Here is a 24884-nt window from a genome sequence, read left to right on the forward strand (position 1 = left end):
ATTGAAACACTTCTGTCCATGATAAACTCTGTTTCATTGGGACATTGGCTACCACTCATTTAGCTAATTCAAAGGAAGGAGAAGAAAGCATGATGGGCTAACATGGCACAGATTTCAGGATTTTACTGCTCTGGTTTCAAGTTATGCCTTCTTTCTACCCTTCCTTACTGCCTTTATGAAGAGCTGGTATTTCCAGCAGGTAAGGAAGAATGTAACTCATCTTGATTAATATTGCTGCCAAGCTTTATACTGATTTAAAAAAACAAAACACCGTTTTTTTATTAGGCACATTACAAATGTACAAAAAAGAAAAAGAACCAAGTAGAAAGTAAAAAAGAGCAAAGTATTATTTGTTACAAATATACCATATTACATGCAAAAAGCATTAAGATCCAATCTATTCAATCCATAAAGGAAGTTCCAAAATACCAACAAGAAATACACCATAGAAAGAAGAGTGGCATTCTTGGCACTCTACTTCTGAAGTGCAGAAGTTCTGTTAATGAATCCATTCTAGCAATTTTGCATTCCTGGATCTGAGCAGAGATTTCCAAGATAGTTCCCCGACAAACTTGGCAATAATTAATAGATTAAAAATTAAGAGCCAGGTTGCTCTGCTCTCAACTATTTGTAAATCAGTCAATAATATAACCAAAGGGTCATAATTAAGTATCTCTTCTGTAAATTGCTGGATAATCTGGAGCATAAGCATCTAATACTCAACAGCTTTTCTTTTTTAATAATCATTATAAATGATATAAATCTGCATCTAGAATCTTACATTTACAGCATGCAAAGTTATTAAACTGAAATATGCTATTTATTCTGCAAGCTGTCAGATATAATTCAAAATGGAGCTTACATTGTGTTTCCCTTAAATAAGCATTCAAAGTCAAATTTTATGTATTTCAGTCCAGCATTCCAGACCTCTCTTCCTCATAATTTTTATACAAATCATGATCTATCATCAATGACACTGGAATTTTATATGGTCCACCAAATGTTCCTTTAATGTCCTATTTTTCAAACATCAATTTATCAAATGGAGTAAAAAATGACATAGTTATTATATCAGTCCCCTCCAATATAACAAAACTAGATGGATGAATCATGTCCTTAGATCTAATGAATCTCTTAAAACCCTTCCCAGCCAGAATTTATTACAATGAATAGTAGATTTCAACAGAGATACAGATGGTCTAATTTTATTCCTAACCTTAAATCGTGTATGTAAACAATATCTGAAACTCAAATCAAAATCAATTTTGTTTACTAACGTATCAGTTCTTCTCTTATCAAACCAGAGCAATACATCAAGGGATACTAACAAAATTTCCTGCTCTATGGCTGAGTTCAGACATACAGGATAACCACAATTATAGCTGGCCGAGGTTGTAACTGTAGTACGCCTGAATGTGTGAAACCGCAGTTATGGGCTAAAAGCTAATTCCTTGCCAAACTCCAATTAGAACCTTTGGTTATCTCTATGTTTCATCGCCAACAATGGACTTTTTTTGCCACTGAAGCATTACACCCAAATGCTGACTCAGATATAAACACAGTTCTGTGCCTATTCCAAACTCCCATCATAGAGGCAGCAGGGATGTGCCTCGGTGGCTGGCAGCAGAGAAGGGCTCCCCAATCCTTCAACTGGAGTTTGGCTGGCCATGGCTTGGTGAACATCTGCGGCGTCATTTGGAGTTAAGAACTGAAACCTCAACCATGCTTAACTCCAGATGCTTAACATCTAAACTGGGCCAAAATCATCTTCATCCCCACACTACTATGGTTTAATGATGGTCTCATCATTCCCCACAAAGAAATGGGACAGGGAACAAGCAGCAGAATTATGCCTAGCTGTTGTTGTGCTGGCACGGCACAACAGCCCAACTTGGGACCATAACATCGAGATATAAGCTTGTTTTCTTATTCTGCAGTGCCCTTTGGGTTCAAACACATCACCAACATTCTTTAAGGATCTACCCTTCTGCAGCACCTTATAGTAGAGCAGGGCTGCTCAAGTTTGGCCCTCCAGCTGTTTTTGGACTACAACTCCCATAATCCCCAGCCATAGTGGCTGATAGCCAGGGATTATGGGAGTTGTAGGTCAATATCAGGCCTGTGGTACAGGCAGGAACATGTTGTAATTTAGTGTATACCAACATCTATTACTTAACACATGAAATAATAATAATAATAATAATAATAATAATAATAATAATAATAATATACCTACATCTATTACTTAACACATGAAGTACCTCCATCTCTTTCCCCCCACACCATCCCATGTACAAAGAAAGTGTTACAGTTGGCCACAGATCTCTGAAATATTGCCAATTGTGCCCAAACGATGAATTTAGCAGCAACAAAATGCCACTGCCTCACAAATTATCAAGTAAAAATGGTTATAAGCCTCTGCTATCTATCTATCAATGTATATCTACCTAGCTCTACATAGACAGATAGAGATTGTCTCCACTGGTCCTAAGAATCTCAGCAGTTTTTTTTTTTTTAAAGAAATATTTCAGTCCTACTAATTCTGGAGCTAATTTTGAAAATCTGAGCTCTAAATAGATCTTAAATGCCCTAGGATTACAAATAAGCAGATGTTACAACAAGGCAGCAAATCGCTAATGCCTACCCATGCCCCCTCCAGGCTCAAGCTCACCACTGTGGATCTGGGTGAGCTCGACGGAAGGTATCTTGTGCTACACAGTTGCATGGTTCAGTGCGGTAGACCATGGGCATTAGGGCAAGGTAATCGATAGACAAGGACAAGGTAATGGACAGACTATCTGGGCAACTGAAGTGCACAGTGCTGCATGCAAAGAGCTGTGTTTTAAATCCCTTTGGAAGTTGAACCACCATGTCTAAGCACATTCATGATTTCCAAGTAAAGGATATGGCACTATTTAATACAAATAAAAGGTTAAAAAGCAAGCTACACAGATTTCATTATCAGCTGGTAATGCCTTCTGCCTTCTACCCTGAAAGAGAATTTTTGAAGACTTAATCTTCACAGACCAAACACTGCTGTTCTGTGGACTGCCACTTATTGACCAAAATTCTCCCCCTAGCAAAGTTCCTGTGGGTTGAGGAGCTTATTGTGGGGAAAATAAGTAAAACCTCCTTTGACCGAAACAAGTCAAGTGTCGCCTCTTGTAATATAGGAGTAACCCAATATGTGGTCTGCTCTCCATTCCTAGCAGCTTACTCTCCTGCAACCACAGCCAAAACACAACCACAGTGTTCCTCTTTCCCCCCTCCCTTTCCCCTGTTTTTAACTTGAGGCCGAATTGACAGAAGATAGCAAGCTAGTCATGAATCTGATAAATTGTTCAGGTTTCTGACATGGAATTCCTGGAGTATTTCCTACTGGTTTACTGGTGGTAGATTGCCACTCCAAAATATCACTCACATGGAGATCTGGAAAGGATACAGATAGATAGATCCGGGTCTTAGCTCATTTACAACCAATTACGGCATTGTTCATATTCACATATTACTGAAGCCTAGGAAATGAGAGGTGACATGCATACAGGCTATGCATGCCTGTGAATAAAACAGCACAAGGCCAGATGCTTGGCTGAAATAAAACAGTATGTTGAACTTAGAATTCAATATTGGTGTAATGGCTTAACATAAGCTGAAGTATCTTTCACACATATAGTGAAGAACCCCCAGAGAGCAAGAAAGCAAGGAAAGTTATTGCCATTCTGATACCATCAGTCAAGCTAATGTCATTTCCAGACATGTTAATAGCCACGTTGGTTCCAGGGGAATACAGAATGCAAATGGGTGTTAAATTTTAGTGAAAAGAAACTTTGAGAAATATTTTTAGCTCTGACAAACAACCAAAAAACAAGCAGATTCCAACCTGAGATTGCCCACTGCCAAGTTAGCTCAATAAACCAAATGAGGACCATGGGTTTCTTTATTGTTGCTTTGGCAGTCAGTGAGAGCTTAGTAAGTAGTGATCTGAAGTCCCCATGACCTTTTCACAATCTCTGATACAGGATTTGAGCAAAGCAATCTTCCAATGCCTCATTTTTCATAGCTTAGAAGTGCAAAGACTGAAAGACCACCTTCAAAGTACAATTTGCTCACCAAAGCAGATCTAGAGAGAAAACCAGAAATTGTATATTTCTGCCTTATTCTGCCTGTGGCATATATATTTATTCCCTATTTCTGAGATTTAACATCTTCATTTTCCAACTGGGTTAAATAAATCTTGGAACAGTATCAATGATAATGTCAGAAAACCAAGGAATTTGACAGGTTTGTTTTAGAATATTATTGGCAACCTATAGTCTTTGGGTTGTCTTGTCTTATTGGCAACCAGTTTTCAATGGCCCTAATATAGACCTTCATGGTCAATGGGAATTTGCCAGTCTCCGTCCTGGGATGTGATGCTGGGGTTCCTGGAGTAAATTAAGACATTTATTTTGAATCTGTTCCAGTCTGGCAATTTGGCCCAACCCTCAAAATTTCAGCACCCTGCATCTGTTGTACTGCTATCGTCACAGCAAAGACCTTTAACGCTGAAAGTATCATGTTCCCACCTACAATTCTTACAAGCTTCAGTTTGGGATCTCTTTTACGGCCTGCTGCCATGATAGGTGCGTGTTTCCCTTCTACAATGGAGAATACACTTAGAAAAAGTTTCCTCAGGACTGCATGAATATGTTCTGTTCACTTTTCATTTCACTTTTTATTCCCTTCCCCTTCCCATCCCATGCATTTATATCCAGACTTCTCCTCCTCGCTCAGATCTACTCCATCCCCACAAATCCTCTATTCATTGACTTTCTTTGTTTTCACACTTTTGGGAGAGAGAGAGAGAGCAAGGGCTTGAGAGTCTCTCTCTCTGTGTGTGTGTGTGTGTGTGTGTGTGTGTGTGTGTGTGTGTGTGTGTACGCGCTGCATGTATACCACCTGCAGAATAGGACTGATCAGGTCTGTCGTCTCTCATCCCCATATACTGCTGTTAACATGTTCACTGAATATTATCAGAAGTTATGATTAATATAAATGATGATGTCTGACTTAGGTTCTTTATGAATGTTTTTAAAAATCAATTCAAATTAAAGAAATCTTTGATTTAAATTTTAAAAATCCATTTTTCTCTTATTTATTTTTTAAAAACCATTGATTTTTTTCAACCCTGTTTGGTATACATCAAATGACTCACTTCGCCTATATTTTGAACCAAATGCCCAGATACTTAAACATCCCAAGACCATAATTTTATTCATCTCAAAATTTGTTTTGCAGTACCAATTAGATGTTTTTAGAAATCATCTTTTGTACCTTTAGGGCTCAGACACAAAAAAATCTCTTTTGCATACTGATCTGACTGCCAACTAAAAGAAGAAAATAGGAGATCCTTTTAATTAAAACTATAATGTTAAACCAAAAAGGTACCAGTAGACAACCTTGTCACATACTCAAATCATATTGTGTATGACATTAACATTGAAGGGGCTTCTTCCAAAGGCTGATCTGAATGTTACACAGATGGACCCAGCTGATTCCAAGGGCTTTGTGTATTGGGGCTAACCTACATTATTTCAGAAAGGAAATTCTGGCCGGGAAAAGACCTCTCAAGGAAGGCTACTAATATAGCCATATAGGAGGGTCTACATCGTTGTGCATTCTTGCTTCTCACACTCGGGGGGGGGGGGACGACAACTGGTGATTCTATTGTTTATATGGGCACCAAGGCCAAATAAAGGTTCTTGCTTCAGATTGTAGGCTTTATATCTGATCTGGAAGCTAACATAGGTCTCTTGGACTAAAAAAAACAGATGCCAGTGTGCTCGATTTCCTCATGAATCATGATCATTTCAACCTGGTCTTCAAAAATCCCAAGAGAAGTATAACTGCAGCTACAATCTATACAGACTTTCTGGCTTGCTGGTTTTGACCTAAAAAGCTCTAAATAGATCAGGCTCCACTTACTTCAGGGCTCAAGCCAATCCCCTCTCTCCCATCACACTTGACAGTCTACCATACATGACACCCATGTGCCATGTTCAAACAGCGAGCTTGTAGAGGGGAACACTCAATGGCTACAGCACACCTCCCTTTGCACATACTTTTTTTTTTAACCAACCCAGAATATATTCTAAAAGGGATGTAAAGCATCCTTATTTGAGCTGGGAGAGTTAGCAAGTGTGGGTCAGTTTTAATCAACATTTATTGAGCATGTCCTTTATAGCTAGTATTTGATTCTGCTTTTATGTGTTTAAGTATATTATATTTTATAATTATGTGCCCTGAGCTATGGCAATAAGGTGGGATGGAAATTGAAATAACTCTTGTGATCTACCAAGATAACCAGAATAGATTGCAAATGACCTTGACCTTATATGCTGAAATGTGAGCTAATCACCCAGGAACACTACAATTAGGATTAATGAAGACAAATTGGAGTAGAAACTAAAGGGAAGGGAGCTGCCCGAGGCACTTGCAAGAGAGGCAGGAAACCCAAAAGGAACAGTGTGAAGGGGGCCAGAAGGCCAAGAATCCAGACGTGGGCTTAGAACCTGAACACTGCATAAATCGTCTTCAGTGTTTCCAGGACGGTATTTCTCTGTTAGAAAAGGGAGAGAGGCTTTAACACAGAACTTCTTCAAAACAAAATGTCTCACAAGAGCTTACTCAAAGCAACAGCCTCCTAAAAGACATGTCAGTTTGCTTCTCATTCACAAACATGCAAACTTGGGAATCTTGGGCATAGCATGGTCAGTGCCAAGGTTGTGGAAATGGCAGAAATAGAATCAGAAAGCTTTGCTTTAATTTTCCTGGGTCAGGAAGGGAGAGGACAGACTATGTCCAGACATAGCCTAGCATTTGGAAATAAGGGGAACTATTGGTATGTTGTAGAAGGAAAAGTTCCAAGGTGTCCACAAAAAACTAGGGGAAATGTTCAATTCATAAGAACAGGCCTGTTGGATCAGGCCCAAGAAGGCCCATCTAGATTAGCATCCTGTTTTACACAGTGGCCCACCAGATGCCACTGGGATGCCCACAAGCAGGAGCTGAGGGCATGCCCTCTCTCCTGCTGTTACTCCCCTGCAACTGGTACTCAGAGGCATCCTGCCTTGGAGGCTGGAGATGGCCCACTGCTCTCCTACGAGTAGCAGTTGATAGACCATTCCTCCATGAAGTTATTCAAATCCTTCTTAAAGCCATCCAGGCTGTTAGCCGTCGCCACATCTTGTGGGAGAGAATTCCAGAAGTTGAATATGCATTGTGTGAAGAAGTACTTCCTTTTGTTGGTCCTAAATGTCTTGGCAATCAATTTCATGGGATGACCCCTAGTTCTAGTGTTGTGGGAGAGGGAGAAAAATGTCCCTCTATCAACTTTTTCCACACCATGCATCAACCTCACACCAATCCATCAATCCCATAGGAACGAATGAGAAAGAATTCCATCTGGGATCAGGGGATGGAGGCGGAAAAGTGGATCACCTTTGTAAAATGAAACTACACAACTCAGAACTTGTGATTGTCTTATAGGCTTAATACAATGATTATAGGGAGAGAAAATAATATGTCATTATTTCTCACAAGCTATTATGACTGAATGCTGTTAAAAAAAGACCTTGGGTTGGTTTACCCTCTCCATACAGTCTTCCAGTTGCCCCAGATTACTGAACTGTACAGTAAAGTGTCATTGTGGACTAAGCCAGTAGTAAATTCCATGATCACAGATGGATACCCATACACAGTCCATTCCATATTTGACACTGAAACCCTGGAAAGACCAGGAAGTACTGCATGAAGGAAAAACAAGTTGGCCTGCACATATAAACTTTCACTTAGTTCATTGATAAGAACAAGTAATGAGGAAGGACCACGTTTTTTCTCCCCTGCCAGAAATATCATGGTAGAACAGCTTGGCAATGAGCAGATGCTTCCGCTCATAAGATCCAGATATCTTATGCTTTAGACACTCAATCAGCAATCTACCATTTTGATGGAGAACAGTGTTCCCGCTAAAGCATGCACGCGTGCTCACACATTTTTTGATGTCCACTCAGTCAATTTTAGATTCTTCTCAGGTTGAATTTGGAAAGCGCCACTCTGAATTCACATGCACAAACACTGCCTTGATACTTCTGCCCAGAACAAACTCACTCCGCACACAGATGAAAAAAATTAGAGAGAACACTGATGGAGATCTCAGTTGGGGATGCCAGAGAGTGAACCTAAGAACCTAAGACCTTCTGCATGCAAAACAGATGCAGGTAGACCTCCTTATTCGTGGGGGTTCCGTTCCATGACTGTACCATGGATATGGAAACCATGAATAAGGAAACATTGATCCCTAAGGGATTGCGGGGGTTACGTTCCCGGTTGGCCATTTTTGCCTGAAAATGCCCCAAAGTCAGCCAAAAATGGTTAAAATTGGCTGATGTTTGTGGGGGGAGCTCATTACCTGTCTCTGCGGCTCCCTCAGTCATGTCATGTGCCCAAATGGACAAAAATAAGCTGAAAATTGCACTTCCCCCCCTTTTTGTGGTTCTGAGTCCTAAAATGGCGGCCGGAAATGACCTCCGTGGTCATTTCCGGCCACCCCAACCTGCAGATACACAAGGTCAATGTGGGGTTCCCCCCCACAACTTATGCCAAAGTCAGGTGTCATTTCCCCAACCACGGATACGAGAAACAGAGGATGATGAATCCGCGAGTAAGGAGGTCCACCTGTGCTACGGCCCCATCCCATGTTGATCTGAATCTACAGGTGGTAGCAGTGGTCAGCAGCTCCTGGATAGCTGGCTGCAAGCCTCCTGGAGGGAAAATCTAGCCCTCACCATCCATGTGTTGTTAGTCTCCCAATTAGACTATAGCAATGTGTTCTATATGGAGTCAATAACTGAGCAAAGAATCACCTTAAAAGTGGTGATTTTCTTATATTTAGCAAGGAGTGAGCAACTATCCCTATCCAACCCCAGCACAGCATCCCTCCAATGGTGGTTGTTTTTTTTTTAGACTGTGAGCCCTTTTGGGACAGGGAGCCACCTTTCTTATTTATGTCTATATGAATTGCTTTGAGAACTTTGATTGGTGGTATGTATGTACATACTCATAGTACTGATAAAGCTGACCTTTGGAAGCAATAAAAGATACTGCAATCCATCTACTGACAAAAGTCAACTGCAGCGAGCACTATATCAATTTTGGCTCATTTGTAACATCTTCAATTTTGCTTCTGGGCTCAAATAAAGGTGCTGGGGGTTACCTGCATAGCCTAGGTCTATGGACTGCATAGCCTAGGACTGCGAGGCAAGTCTAATCAATTCTATGCCAAATATCTACTGATAGATAAAATTCCAAGGGTGACCATAGGGGTGGCTAAATTTCTGTCAGTTGCTGCAAGAACTGATGTTGATAGAAGGACTGATTCGTGGCCTTGGGGTGGGGATTACTTTGGGTCATTTGATGTTTTGGATATATGAATTGTATTGTTGGTATTCTGTTTGTTTATTCATATACTGCCTGACTCCAAAGGCTCCAGGCAGTTTACAAAAACAAAGACAAAAAAAACCCTAGCTATTAAAACAGGAATTTAAAATTTAAAACATTCAGAGATTACTAAAAGTCTGGCTTAAAAAACTGTTTCTTAACTACTCTTTTGAAGGCTGGCAAAGATGTTAAACCACAAATGTCCACAGGGAGCACATTCCACAGCCTAGGAGCGACTACAGAGAAGGTCCGCTCCTGAGTCACCGCCAGACGAGCCAGTGGCATATGGAGACGGACCTCTCTCGATGATCATGTAGAAGGAGGAACTCTCCAAGGTAACCCGGTCCTAAGCAATTTAGGGCTCCAAAGGTAATTACCAGCACTTTGTATTTTGCCCAGAAAACTATTAGCAGCCAATGCAATTGCTTTTTTAAAAGACATAATATGATCTTTCTGAGACACCCCAGAGACCAATCTAGCCACTGCATTTTGAACCAACTGAAGTTTCTGAACTACATATAAAGGCAGACCCATGTAGAGCGCATTGCAGTAGTCAAGCTTAGAGGTACTGGAGAATGCATCACACTTCTGAGATCATTATCTTCAAGGAACGTATGCCACTGTCGTATCAACCAAAGTTGATAGAAAGCACTCCTGGCCATAGCCGCAACCTGAGAAACCAGAGTGAGTCCGGGTACCAGAAGAGCTCCCAAGCTATGTACCTGTTCCTTTGGGGGGAATTCAACCCCATTAAGAACAGGAAGATCTATCACGTCGCTCGAAGTATGACCCCTAACCATGAATACTTTCATCTTGCTTGGATTCAGCTTCAATTTATTATCCCTCATCCAGTCCATTACTGCCTGTAGGCAGGCATTTAGGAGGGCTATACCATTTCCTGATGATGATGTCATAGAGAAATAGAATTGGGTGTCATCAGCATATTGATAAGACTCTGCTTCAAATCTCTTGAAGCTCTCACACAGCGGTTTCATGTAAATGTTAAAAAGCATCGGAGATAGGATGGAGCCCTGAGGGACACCATACAATAGCTCTCATTTCAGAGAGCAACTGTCTCAGAGTGACAACATGTGAAATCTCCCTGAGAGATAGGAACGGAACCACTGCAAAGCAGTGCCACCTATTCCCAAATCCCCCAAGAGATTCAGGCGGATACTACGGCCGATAGTATTGAAAGCCGCAGAAAGGTCCAAAAGAACAAACTGAGTCACACTCCCTCCACCCATTCCTTGGTAGAGATCATCCATCATGCCAACCAAGGCTGTCTCCACCCCATAACCTGCTCTGAAGCTAGTTTGAAATCGATCTAGAAAATCAATATCATCCAAAACTGCCTGAAGTTGATCATATATATATATATATATATATATATATATATATATATATATATATATATATACACACACACACACACACACACACACACACACACAGACAAAAATGAGACCCATGTTATCAATACCTAAACATCGTCTCCCGAGGCACTGTCCTCGCCCATTCATAAAACCGACACCTAATCGTCAGGATTAATATCACTAAGTGTCTGAATGAGAAGCTGGCAGCAGAACCAAAGCACAAAGCACTGGGGCAGTCAACAGGGTTTACTGAAAGGCCCTTGGCTCGACTATACCGGCAAGAATGTGGTGACAGCTTGCCATGGGACTGTAGGAGCCAGCATTGCCAGTGCTTGAGTTGGAAGCGCTCCCCATATGGGAGTACCCTGTGGTAAAGGAGGACCACCCTGCGGAAGGTTCATGGAGACTGTTCAGATGCCAGCAACAGCTCATACTGACAACTCACATTTCTGAAATGGAATCATCACTATGGTGCTGCAAGCAAAGCTCCTTCTCTATGGAAGTTCTTGTTGAGGCATGATGCACTTTTACCTGGAACAACAAGGGCTGGCGCTTCAAAAACAACCACAGGAGCCTAATGAAGGCCCAGACATTTATTTCCAAACAAGTACCGGACATAAGACCTATTTATAACACTTCTGAAAATATTTGAGACATCAGAGCTCTTCAGCTAGTGTAAAACTGAGAATAACAGAAATACAGTGTTAGTACCACAGAGTTTACACGGCTGATGCTTGGCACTGATCTGCACCTTCGGCAGAATCCTTCTATACCCAATTCAAAAGGTTAGCTGGGATAGTCTTGATTTGTTCCTTTGTTGTAACAAAGAGCCATGGAGTACCTTACCAAAAACGTGGCTTAAGTTTTAACAGGTTGAAGCAACTGCAGGACAAGATGCCACTTTCAGGTGCAGTTCAGCGACTGCGTTTTTAATAATCCCCACATTCAAGAAATTCCTTGCCCACACATCAGAGAGAAGACTGAGGCAGAACTTTCTCCCCACTATAATATTGGTTGGATGTGCAACTGGGGAGGCAAGTTGGCCTTGTGGTAGTGAGCCTGACTTGTCCCCTTTGCTAAGCAAGATCTGCCTTGGTTTGCATTTGAATATGAGACCACATGCGAGCTCTGTAAGATATTCCCCTTAGGGGATGGAGCCGCTCTGGGAAGAGCGCTTGCCTGCAGAAGGTTCCAAGTTCCCTTCCTGGCAGCATTTCGAAGATAGGGCTGAGAGAAACTCCTGCCTGTAACCTTGGAGAAACCGCTGACAGTCTGTGTAGACAATACTGAGCTACATGGACCAATGGTCTGACTCAGTATATGGCAGCTTCCTATGTTCCTGTGTGCTGATCTTCTACATGCAAGGAGCCTGTATTTTACTTATGTAGGAAGCAAAAGCAACAACAACTATTTAGAAACCTAGGCAACCAAGTTTCCTGCATTGGGATTTTTCCAGCCTTGGCAGAGAAAATGTAGGAAAATAATTTGTTTGGTACTTTTCTTTTTGCAGGATGTGATGATCCCTGGTCCCACCCTTGAGATTTTTGACTCATTTTAATTCAGGTAAGAAGGAGAGAACTATTTGCTAGGTGGAAAATGGGAACAAGAAAACAGGGCAGGGGGTATTTTTCAAGGGCATATCTTGCCCAATTCAGAAGCCCAGTGCCACAAATGCTATCCCTAACCAGGGACCAAGAAGCTAATTGAGATTGAGCAAGGGGGGCACTATTGCCAAGAATGTTGGTCTTGGCATATTTCACATGATGGACATTTTCAAAAACATCACATTGTGGAAAATGGCTGCAGGGAAATGGGGAACTCTGTGCTCTCTCATTCCTCAGCCACAGTGGGTGAACCTGCCAGTTCCCTCCATACTGCAGTCCTGTAGGCCACTGTATTAACAGGACAACAACAACATTCAAGGTGGAGGGGTAGGGAGAGATTCACACACAACTGAAAGAACATTCACATGTACAGCTGCACTACTATCAACAAATAAGAATCCCATGGTGATTTTCCATTTGCTGTTTTATCATTTGCTGTGGATCCCTTATCATTCAGAATGAAACACTGACTTTAGCCTTAAATCTCAGCTGTGGCTGACAGCCTAAAAATCTAGTGGACCGTGCAGTTTTCACCTGCCAGACTCCTACAGAGCCCTACAAATCATAGATGTGGTCACGCAAGGACCCAATCAAAACAGGGCCGTGAACAACCCAGAAATGAGTGCAAGCCATAATCCTAGGGTTTTCCTAGGTTACCTCCCCGGTTTTCCCTCCTCAAGCCCTGCCCAGTACCCCCACTGGTTTTGAACTGCTGTGGCCAAGAGGAAGAACCTGAAATAAGAGCCTCGACGTGGCCAGAAAAACAAGGGAGCAGGTCCATCCTTGCGTCACTCTGGGCTCCCCAAGGGAACTAATGAGGTGGGATGTTTGGCCTGCTATGCTGCAGCGCCTTTCCAAGAACGTCAGTGGAAATTGGCCTTTAATTAATAATGCACACCAGCAAGGAGAGTGCCCCAACAGGTCTCCCTCAGCACTGATTTCCACAGCCCTAGCAAAGGGTTGCAGAGCAGCTGTGTCCATGGCTTCCCGAGCAACCGCCACTAGCTGCAAAGACACTTCCAAGAGAACAGTGGCTTCCCTTCACCTTCCCCACCCCCACCCCCACCCCCAGCACATACCTCAATCCCTGATTAGCAGCACAGGCACCAAGATGGCGCCTCTCCGGGGAACTTGAATCCAGAGATGGAAAATATACAAGCTGAAGGGAGTGGGAAGGCAGGCAGTTCCCAAGCAATGGTCTAATCCCCACAAAGCCATTGCCTGAGGATGGAAATCCCAGGACATTACAGCACTCGGGTCTGCCACAAGGCATTTGTCTCTCTTCAAAGCCTCTTCAGAAAATCGAAGGCTTTACAAGCCATCCTCAGCTGCAGTTGTCAGCTGCGGCGGAATTTCCAGATTGCCACCAGCCTATTCTCGACAGCTTTACTGTTGCCGCTTTTACAGGCCAAAGTCACTTGGAGCAAAGCCGGGGAGCCTTCTCGTTTACAGCAGCCTACTCAAGTCAAATGGCCACTGGCTGGCAAGGCAGAGACCTGACGCTGCAACACTAGCCCAAGGGGAAATTCACAAACCCGCAGAGCGGAGTTCCGCAGCCCAACAAGATCAGTCCAGCTGTCTCAGATTCAGCTGGAGATATGAGGGGCCGGCTACAAGCTTTGGGGACCAGATAAGAAGCAGAAGGACTCCATTCCACAGGGACAAGGTGGCAGGTGTTTGTTGACAGATAGGCACTGCTGCTGCCTGCGGAGTGAGGTATGAGGCTGGCACGGAGCTGAGCCTCTGAGCGATCCAGGCTGATCTGGGGTGCGTTCAGCCCTCTGAGATCAGACCGAAAGCCAGGCTGCCGTGCCCACACAAGGGAATACAATGAGCCCCACCTGCAAGCTTATCGAGATGGAAGAGCAAAGATCTGAAGCATTCTGCTTCATCGGCTGATGTATAAAATGTGTCCTTAATTTATCTCAATAAGAGAAAGCCGTATTTTCACATCAGCAAAGAAGACAACTCTCAAAAGCCTCTTAAAGGCAGGCGCCACGCATTCGACAAGCCGCCTTTTTCAAATTAGAAACGTCTTTTCCAGTTAACTGGAGCGGGTGAGGAATGAGAGGAGGGAGGAGGAGGGCTGGGTCAGGGCGCAGGGCCTAAGAACTCCCCACTGCACCCACCCCAGCTGGAGGGATCCCCCCCCACACACACACACACTCCTCCCAGGATGCCTTGCCCGGCTGCTGCAGCCGGACAGAACCTCACCCGACTGTTTTATTGTTCATTCGGATATGCCCACGGTGACAAGGCTGAGCACACGAGAGCAGAGTCATAGCAGAGCCGTTTCCAGACAATCAACTCCCCGAGAGAGCTATTCTGGCCCAATCAGGCATTTAGTGAAAGCCAGGTTCATCTGTTTTTAATCTCACCCCTCGTGGTAACTGTCACAAGCAGTTTGCAGCCGGCGTAAAAGAGGCCTTCATGTGGCCGCTAGTAGACACTCTTTTAGCACCCTTTCAAGTCAGGCTGCAGCAAAGCGTGGTGGGGGCTGTCACACTTCTGTCGGACACCAAGAAACACGCGCCACATGCTAGTGCTAGACTGGACTCTCTGTGGGTCACGGCACCCCAAAGAGGAGGCCTTATCAGCTCGCTGGGAAAGCAGTGTGCTGCAACTGCAGGCTATTGATGAGAGAATTCCAAATATCACCACTAGGCAGATGATGGCTGTGTTTCCTATGACCACAATCAGGCCAAGGGACACTAACACCAGGAGGAGAGCTGGTCTTGCAGTAGCCAGCATGAACTGTCCCCTTAGCTAAGTGGGGGCTGCCTTGGTTTGCGTTTGGATGGGAGGCTACATGTGAGCACTGCAAGATATTACCCTTGGGAATGGGGTGATAGATCAGTGGAAGAGCATCTGCATACTTGCATGTAGAAGATTCCAGGTTCAATCCCTGGCAGCATCTCCAGGTAGGGCTGGTCAATCTCCTGACTGAAACCTTGGAGAGCTGCTACCAGTCAGGGTAGATAATACTCAGCTAGGTGGACCAATAATCTGACTCAGCATAAGGCAGCTTCCTATGTTCCTAACAGAAGAGAAAGGAAGAGAGACCATAGTATGAGTCCAAGACTAATAGAGTGGCTATAATCTTGAGTTAAGATGTGGGAACCCCAAGTTCAAGTCCTTGCTCATCAACAAAACTAACTGATTGGCCTCAAGGGTAAAACAAGATGGCTCCATGTGCACTGCCCTGAACTTCTTGGAGAAATGTATATTACACATGTGATTAAAAGTTGGAACTTTCTGGTAGGGCTGGGGGTAATTAAACAGACATGAGGTGCCAAGGTAGCAACTTCCCTGGCTGTAGGGCACGACTGAGAGAGCATGTGTCGGGTACCTTCATGATCACCTACTGAAAGTTAAACAGTGCACTACATGATCTGTGCTGGTCAGATGTACTGACTGGCAGAGACCAATGCAGGCTAAAGTATGCCACAGATAGGGATTATGGAGACTGGGAGCCCAGTCTAGACCAGGGATTCTCAACGTTGGGTCCCCAGATGCTATTGGACTTCAACTCCCATAATCCCCAGCCCCAGTGGCCTTTGGTTGGGGATTGTGGGAGTTGAAGTCCAAGAACATCTGGGGACCCAACGTTGAGAATCCCTGGTCTAGACCATCTACAAGTGCCCCCTGCGAAGGTTCATAAGACCAGTTGCTCTTCTGAGTGACTGCTTTCATCGCCTGGAAACACAACAAGATTACTGACAATCTCCCCCCTTCCCCTCAACGAACCGCCAGTTTGCACTCTTATCCCCAACTCCCTTTACTATCGAACTGCACGGGCTTCTACAAACCCAACTGCCAGCTCCGGTTGCCCCCAGCCCTCTGGCGAACAGAACACTCAGCACCACACAAATCTCCTCTCCAGAGGTCTCATTTCCACTGCCATATTTGAGAAGGTAAGAAACAGCAGGAGTCCTTTCTGAACAGTAGTTGATTGTTTCTTACCATCTCCATCTCCCCGTACAAATGAGAGAAGACCCACTTCTGTCCTAAGCCCTCTGCCCGTGTGCCAGAAAAGGATCTGAGGGCAGAGAGGGGATTGGTGGCGAGCACAAATAATGGCTGACTAGTGAAGCTAAGCCTACATTTGTGGATCACTGGACCTCCAACATCTCCACAGTTCCCCATCACCACCATCACCCTATCAGGAGGGTGCAACGGGCCAGTTGCTCTTCTGATTGACTACTTTCATAACCAGGGAGTTAGCCAGGTCTTAAAAGCGGCTGTGACATAAAAAGCAAACATCTAAAACCATTACATTTACAACTGTTTCTCTTTAATGCTGCCTAGGCTTTTGACTCCACTCCATTATGATTCAGTTAAATAGTTTCCCTCTGAAACTGGTGCTGCCACTCCACTGTCTGGCACCCACTCCTGGCAGGCGGGCAGACAGGGTTGTGATATCGCCTCAGCCTGCTGTCGTGGGTAGGATTGTGAGGTCACTGCAGAATAGGCATTGATACAAGCAAATATCAAGGAAGTTCCCAGGCAAAGGGATTTAGGAAGGGGTTGGGAACAGGCTGTTAATGCATCAGAAAAGATGCTCTCTCTCTCTCTCTCACTCACACACACACACACACACACCACCCTGCCACGACCCTTAGTGCTTCGAGGTTGATCTTACTATTTCATCAGCATCACACTGCTGGTTTACACCAAAACAAATCAATTCTGGAACAGCACATAGTACCCATTCCAGTCAGGCACCTGCTCAGCACCTCTGCTGTTCCTATAAGATGATTATTAATTAAGCACCTTATAGGCAGCTAGGAATCATTCAGCGAAGAGAAGAGGCTGCTTCTAGGCTTACCGCACAGTGCCATCAGCAAAATTTAGTCCTAGGTTTATGGCCAGAACTGCCACATGAACAGTAAGACTGTGTAGGAGGGGAAAGAGTGAAGACCAATGGGAATGATACAGGGCTTGGAGAAGAGGAATGCTCTTTCAGGGCCAAACTACCCCTATCACATGGCTGAGGCCTGGGTACGTGATTGTTTCAAACATAAATAGCAGCCACATGAGACCCCAATCTGGACTGTGACTGCAGTATGGGGGAGGGGGACCTTAGTCCGTGGTCTTGATCCAGATTAGCAGGGCTCAGGAAATCCACAAGTCTACTAGTCTGTGGCAAGTGAAAAATGATGCCTGAGAAATGAAAGAAGTCCTGGTGAGTAATACCAACATATCTTGAGGAACCATCTGACGATGATTTCTTGACCCCTACCGATGAGCCCTCCACAACTGCTGTTCTCCATGAAGAGAGAGCTCTAATTGGTTTCAATTAGAGTGTCATTTTTAGATCAAATCGCAGGTATGAGGGGCCTTTTGCATCAGGACTGGGGTTGGGGGGTGAGGAGAGATTAAAGCCCCACTTCATCCATGCTGTGGTGTCAAATCAAATAACTTTATTACAGTCGCTGACCAGCTTATACTATATAAAACTACTTATCATAAATTTACAAAGACACTGTGGACTCAATCCAGAATAGGGTCCTACAACACTGCTATTTAAATTGGAGAAGGTGGGGGGACACGGGGCCCCAATCACGCAATAGATGAATCGACTTGTTTTGCAGAGTGAACATGGACTCAGCTATACCTGATAATGCCTTCCCAGCTTTGCACAATATTCTCTCTGAGATCCTCAGGAGGGATGGGGTGGGGTGGGGGGAATCAATCTATTACAGTCCACCAGTTCCCACACAAATGGAAATGTGCAGTTAGGTCAGAAGATCTCTGCGTCTCTGGCGTATTCTTCAAATGACGCTAGAATGGCCGGTTCTCCAATTTCCTGCATTACTGCCACACAAATTTGCCCCCACCACACCTGCTCCCTTTTACTCAGGGCAGTGACGTATACTTGAAGGAGACAAACTTTAGCCCACGTGCCAAGCATGACAACATGAACTGGCATCAAGGCTGCCGTCCATCTTCACTTCCACCCAAACCTCTCATGTGCTTACTTGAGTGGCCGGCCCACCTGTTCCAGCTGACAGAGAGAGGGCAACATCTTACAGCTGCTGGACTGACGCTGTTCCCCCCCGACTCTGCCGTTCCCAAGCACTGCTGCATACAACAGTGTCGAGGCATTTGGAGAAATGGTCCAAGAGTGCATGGTTATTGAGAAGGAAGGAAGACGTTTCAACACTCTGACCTCCATACAGCTACACAGTCCTATAAAATTTAGCCAACAGAGACAGGAGGTGAGTGTGCACTGATCGTTTCCCGTAAGTCTGTTTGAGCCATCTGTACTGCAGCATGAACTAAGTCAGTGTCATCTGCTCTAACTTCGAGGAATTCGTACAAGCATGATACCGCCACACTGAAAATTATAGCAGCTTGGGGGGGGGGGGGCGTTTCCTCACTCCAGTACCCATAAGAACATAGGAACAGCCCTGCTGGATCAGGCCCAAGGCCCATCTAGTCCAGCATCCTGTTTCACACAGTGGCCCACCAGATGCCACTGGGAGCCTACAGGTAGGAGTTGAAAGGGGCATGCCCTCTCCCCTGCTGTTACTCCCCTGCAACTGGTACTCAGAGGCATCCTGCCTTGGAGGCTGGAGGTGGCCCACAGCCCTCAGACTAGTAGCCGTTGATAGACCTCTCCTCCATGAAGTTATCCAGACCCCTCTTAAAGCCATCCAGGTTGCTGGCTGTCACCACATCTCGGGGTAGAGAATTCCACAAGTGGATTATGCGTTGTGTGAAAAAGTACTTCAGTTTGTTGGTCCTAGATTTCCCGGGAATCAATTTCATGGGATGACCCCTGGTTCTAGTGTTACGGGAGAGGGAGAAGAATTTCTCTCTATCCACTTTCCCCACACCATGCATAATTTTATAAAACTCCATCATGTCTCCCAGCAGTCATCTTTTTCCTAAACTACAAAGCCCCAGGTGTTGTAGCCTTGCCTCATAAGGAAGGTGCTCTTACCCCACCTCAGCTTTTCATGCCACATAACTGCAGGCAGGTGGAAAATCTTGCCAGATAGGCACCTGTGGGCCAACACTGTTGGGAAACTATCTAATTTGCCGGATTGTTTGCCTGTACCCCATTATTCCTCACTCAAGCTTTGTGACACTGCGTATTAAGTCAGTTCCAACAGTGTTCTATCATGGGAACAAGCATCAAAAGTTAGGTGTGAAGAATATTGACAAGCATTTGGGGAAACCACCTGCAAAATTCACAATTCTTGGTGGAGATTTCGTTTAAGCTTAGCCGGCTTTTGTGTCCAGCGTAAAAAAAAAAACACCCAACCCTGTATTTCAGTTGCCTTTGGGGGATAAAGGGAGAGCACCTGCCAGTCACACTTTTGAGGTGCAAGCTTTTAAGAGGCAAATAGGAAGCTGCCTCTTCTGTAATGCCCCGATTCTTATTCGAATTGGCTCAGAGCTGAAGCAGTGTGTGGAAAAGCTCCTTGGTAGGGCTGGGAAAGACTCCTGGCCTGCAACCTTGGAGAAGCCACTGCCAGTCTGTGCAGACAATACCAATGATATGACTCGGTATAAGGCAGCTTCCTATGTTCCTTACTCATGGAATATCAATTATAATTTTGTTTGGGCTTCGGATGCTGGTTGACAGTAGAAAACATAGCTTATTAATACATTACTCAATTTTAGCTTTTCAAGAGTGATTGTGGAATCAGAATCTGCAGGAGAAAAAGCTGGCTTCACACTGGCAAAGAATTACAAGGGAATACACACCTCTATTGGGCAGCAGCGAGATAGGAAGATGCTGAAAGGCATCATCTCATACTGCGTGGGAGGAGGCAATGGTCAACCCCTCCTGTGTTCTACCAAAGAAAACCACAGGGCTCTGTGGGTGCCAGGAGTTGACATTGATTCGACAACACACTTTGCCCTTACAATGCATAGAATTTGGATGCAATGGCTATGAAACAAAAGGACATGTTTCCCATGGATTGTGTAGTATTGAATATACAATGGTACAAAACAGGTTCATAAGCAACTTATCTGGAGTACAGAACTCTGAATCATTACAATTCACAAATGATCATTTTAAGCACGCAACCTAGGCACCGGCAGCTAAAAACAGAGCATTAATGTGCAAGATTATAATCACACCAGGGGAGGCTATCTATCTATCTGAGTACAATTCAAAATGGCTCAAAGTTGAATGCAGAACTATGGTGGCGATCACATAAACCTCTCTATGCAAGTGGCACAGGGTGGGCATTTTAAAGAAGCTGCACTGCACAAAGCAACTCTGAGGCTGCTGTGCATTCGAAATATTAATATAATATGTTCCCAGTAAGTAACAGGTGCAAGCAACAAATGCGCAACTTTAAAACATCAGAAAAAATACTGAATTTCTAGGTTTGCAATGTTCTCAAGTACTGAGCTGCTCTTCTGCTAGCTAGTAACTCTTGTTTTCCTACACACATTTGTGATTTCAAGCTCAGCCCACATGTGCCACAGAGACCTGCACACTCTTTATTAAGATGAGAAGTCATGATTGGTACTATAATACCCATCCCTTGCCACTGGTATGGCATACCAAGAGTGCCCAAATGACAAAGGGTCTCTCCCACTTCTCTCACCCCCTAGAATACACAGATCTCTCTCTTAAGGATCTTACATTACAAACATTTCTGGTATAAGCATGCCTCCAATTTTAATTCAGGGGGCAGCAGGGGGGGAGATACCTTTGTTTTCCAGTGTCTGGGGAATATTGGTGTAAGTTTAAACTCTGTCTGAAATGCTAGAGAGCTGCTGCCAGTCAGTGTAAACAATAATGAACTAGATGCTTGTTGACAGTCCTGCCAGATTCAGGACCCATTAACTGCTTATCTGGTGATGTAACTAATCGAGCTGAGCATGGCTCGCCCTAGATTAAACATCAAGGGACAAAAAGTAAAGTGAATTCACTAGATGAGTTTCCATCCACATGGGATGCAAGGGAGCCACAGGAAAGCAGGCCAAGAAGTTTCAAGCAATGAAGCAGAGAAAGAAGAAAAACAAACAAACAAGGCCAGAGCTAATGATCGCTCCCAATTAAAGGCCCAGGTATGAACTGTAACTATTTATAGTTAGGAAGAGCAATGAGTGACCTGCAGAAGCAACCTACAAATAGAAAGGTCTTTTACCACTTTCCTTTATTTCTGCAGCTTGGAGTGGCTCACCCAGGCACCTGCATACAACCAAAAATATTCTCAGTTCAAATTCAGCAGATTTGGACATCCATTCCCAGTACAACAGGAACGTGCAGGGTCAAATGAGAGCAAGATGGATCTTTGTAAAAGCAAAGTGTGCCATAGAGTCTGTGTCGACTCTTGGTGCCCACAGAGCCCTGTGGTTGTCTTTAGTAGAATACAGGAGGGATTTGCCATTGCCATCTCCCGTGCAGTCTGAGATGATGTCTTCAGCATCTTCCTATATAGAGATCCACTATTTGTTTGCCTCCTAATAAGAGCTTTGTTTTCAAGTTCCACATTTCCTTTGGGACCCCAATTTCGGCCAAGCTCACACAGGCTGTGCAGTACCAATTCTCCATCAGAGGTACAAGGGAGGTTTCATGCTTCTAACTCTGTCTCTCCTACTCACAAGTGAAAAAACAAGCTTTAAGCATGCCCATGTGCATTTATGGAACCAGTGGTACCTATTTCAATTCCATTTTAACACAACCAATGCTATCACAGTGATCCTTTTAATAATACAGAAACAGAGGAATGTATAACTCAAAAAAATACCCTTCAGCTTTTTAAAACAATTCTACTTTCACAGCTGAAATTGCCATAGTGGTGCAAAACAAAACAAAAACTCCCCTTGGCCGTAAAAAGAAAAGAAAAGCCAAGAAAAGTAAGGAGTGAACAAAAGAAGTAAAATGAGGTGAGCAGAAAGATTCTGGAGAACAGTTAGTCATTTTGCCAGAACTGTTCCCCTGGCTAGCTCAGTGGGGTTGCGAAAGAAGAAACCTGATCAGCCTTTAACCGTGGAATGCATGGAAATGACAACTGTGCATAACTACTAGGGAATCTACAACCGGTGTTCAGCAATCAGCTAGAATCGCACGAATAATCGGAATGTTTCGTGCATGAGCTCATTCGAGGATTATACCCTTGCATGATCCCACCCTCTAGGAATTCACTGCATGTTCCATAAATGCAAGAAGAAACCTCCCCTCTCCCCCCACCCCCATCTCACGAGCTTCTCTCCCCCAGCACCTTTGCAAACCAAACACAGCTTCATATGAACGCAGCTTCATATCAGCTACCAAGTATATAGTATGAACCAGCAGCACACGTGAACAGGGATCCTGGAACAGAGCTATTATTATTATTTCGATTTCTATACCGCCCTTCCAAAAATGGCTCAGGGCGGTTTACACAGAGAAATAACAAACAAATAAGATGGAACAGAGAAGATAAACAAATCCTAGAGGAATGCCCACAACTTCCCACTACAGCCAGCTCAAGGGACCCAAGAGAGACAGAGAGTCACTTGACACAAAGAGATGCCATGTATTTTAAAGAGGATGAAGCCAAAGGGCTTGCACGTGAGCGGCATTAAAAAATCGCAGCTCAGAAACAGCACAGTTATTTGCCATGGTGCTCTTTCTGGATATGTCTGCACAAACTGTTTTTTCTAGAACATCTGATCTAGAACATACAACAAATAACCAGTATAACATCATGAGAAACACTGTCGTGCTTTCATATGATGCAATTTGGCATGCCCACATAAAAGTATATACTGTACATGGGGCTGGTTCACATGATCTAGAAACAAGCTAACTGCCCCATCAATGCACAGTTTCCAATATTGCAATACCTCATCTACTCACAATAAATATGGTTTCTGACTGAGGCCAAAAAATGCAGTTTCAAGCAGCATACTGCCAGGCCCACTGGAAAACAAATACATTTGAAAGGAGGCACAATAGCACACTCCCTGAAAAACAACTCCCCTATTCTGTTTATATTAAGCCTGAGATTGCAAACCATGCACATACACCCAGTCCTAGTTTTAACAAGCACCCAGGGGAGCTGGTCTTGTGGAAGCAAGCATGAATTCTCCCCTTAGCTAAGCAGGGTCCACCCTGGTTTGCATATGAATGAGAGTCTACCTGAGTGAGCACTATAAGATATTCCCCTGAAGGGATGGGCCCACTCTAGGAAGAGCATCAGAAGGTTCCCAGTTCCCTCCCTGGCAGCATCTCCAAGATAGGGCTGAGAGAGATTCCTGCCTGCCACCTGGGAAAACCTGCTGCCTGTCTGTGTAGCGTTGACAATACTGAGCTAGATGGACTAAGGGTCTGACTCGGTGGTATATGGCAGCTTCCTATGTTCCATCCCTCATGCCCATCTTTTTATTTATTTTTATCAGGCCACATGACCAACAGGAAGAAATGCCACAAGGGGCACCACTATGAGAATCTTTGCATCAGCTAATTCTTCATGGTATGCCCCATGTTTCGATGATGTCATTCTGCCTTGCCAACACGAAGATAAACATACCAAAGCAATGTATGGGTTTGGTTTAACATGTTACCCCAGCTAACCAATATTTATCTTTATAATCTTTTAGAAACCCCTTCTTTGAGGTCTGAGAATTACAGAAATTATATGGTGGAAGAAGACAAGCAACATCTTCAGCAGTCATGGCCTGTGGCCCACTGTTATAATGGAAGTTGCATGCAAATATCATATTGTGAATATTAAAATATACAAAAATGTCCATGACCCATGTCATAATACATTTGGTCCAGACCAATTACTTATGCTGTCCTAAAATTTATTCTTGCCAAGCATCTACTTGCCAAAGAACAACTTGATAAAGAAGTCTGAGACATGAAAATATGTCCCTCCATGTCTCCATCTCCCCCCCCCCCCAGTTTGGTATTTACGGTTGCCATCACACACCACTGCATTATATTTTCTACTATAAACACTCACTTGGTTTTGGACTTCTTGCTTTGGTTCTAGTTTTATTTTCTATTCATTTGGAGAACATCACTCCTTGTACATTTGCTGAAACATATCTTAGTCAAGTGTATTCTTCTCAATAGTTACAGTAATTTAATGCATAATTTGTATTGTTTTAATATGTTGTGAACCACCCTGGGATTACTTTTAATGCAAGGCAGTGCGGTATTATCTTTTAATGTATTTAACAATACATTAATAAATGTCCCTTTAATATTTTAGCAAGCATCATTTCTTCCCATTTTTTGACTTCACTTTCAGTTACAGTTTGCAGCACTGAAAAAAGTGCATTAACACAGTTAAACATTTGAGGGAGACTTGGGGATGTTTTTCAGGATTTTCTCCTTTTAAAAAAAATCTGGAAAATCTGTGCTTCCAAAGAAACCGAGGATAAGTCCATCTCTGAACACCCAACTCTAAAATGGAGATAGCACCATTTCCTCATATTTGATTTTTAAAGTTAATAT

The 24884-nt window shown here is 43.7% G+C and overlaps 1 protein-coding gene and 1 long non-coding RNA gene across 8 annotated transcripts in view; one reads left to right on the forward strand and one right to left on the reverse strand.

The window, feature by feature from the left end:
• LOC128336613 (ankyrin repeat and fibronectin type-III domain-containing protein 1-like) overlaps nt 1-24884 on the reverse strand; it is a 427021-nt gene that overhangs the window by 188564 nt on the left and 213573 nt on the right. The window lies entirely within an intron of this gene.
• Nucleotides 16149-24279, forward strand: LOC128336615 (uncharacterized). Its single transcript, XR_008312023.1, has 3 exons — nt 16149-16371; nt 23819-23892; nt 24020-24279. It is a non-coding gene; the product is annotated as an uncharacterized LOC128336615 (long non-coding RNA).

This window comes from Hemicordylus capensis, chromosome 13 (assembly GCF_027244095.1).
Source record: "Hemicordylus capensis ecotype Gifberg chromosome 13, rHemCap1.1.pri, whole genome shotgun sequence".
NCBI classification, from domain to species: Eukaryota; Metazoa; Chordata; class Lepidosauria; order Squamata; family Cordylidae; genus Hemicordylus; species Hemicordylus capensis.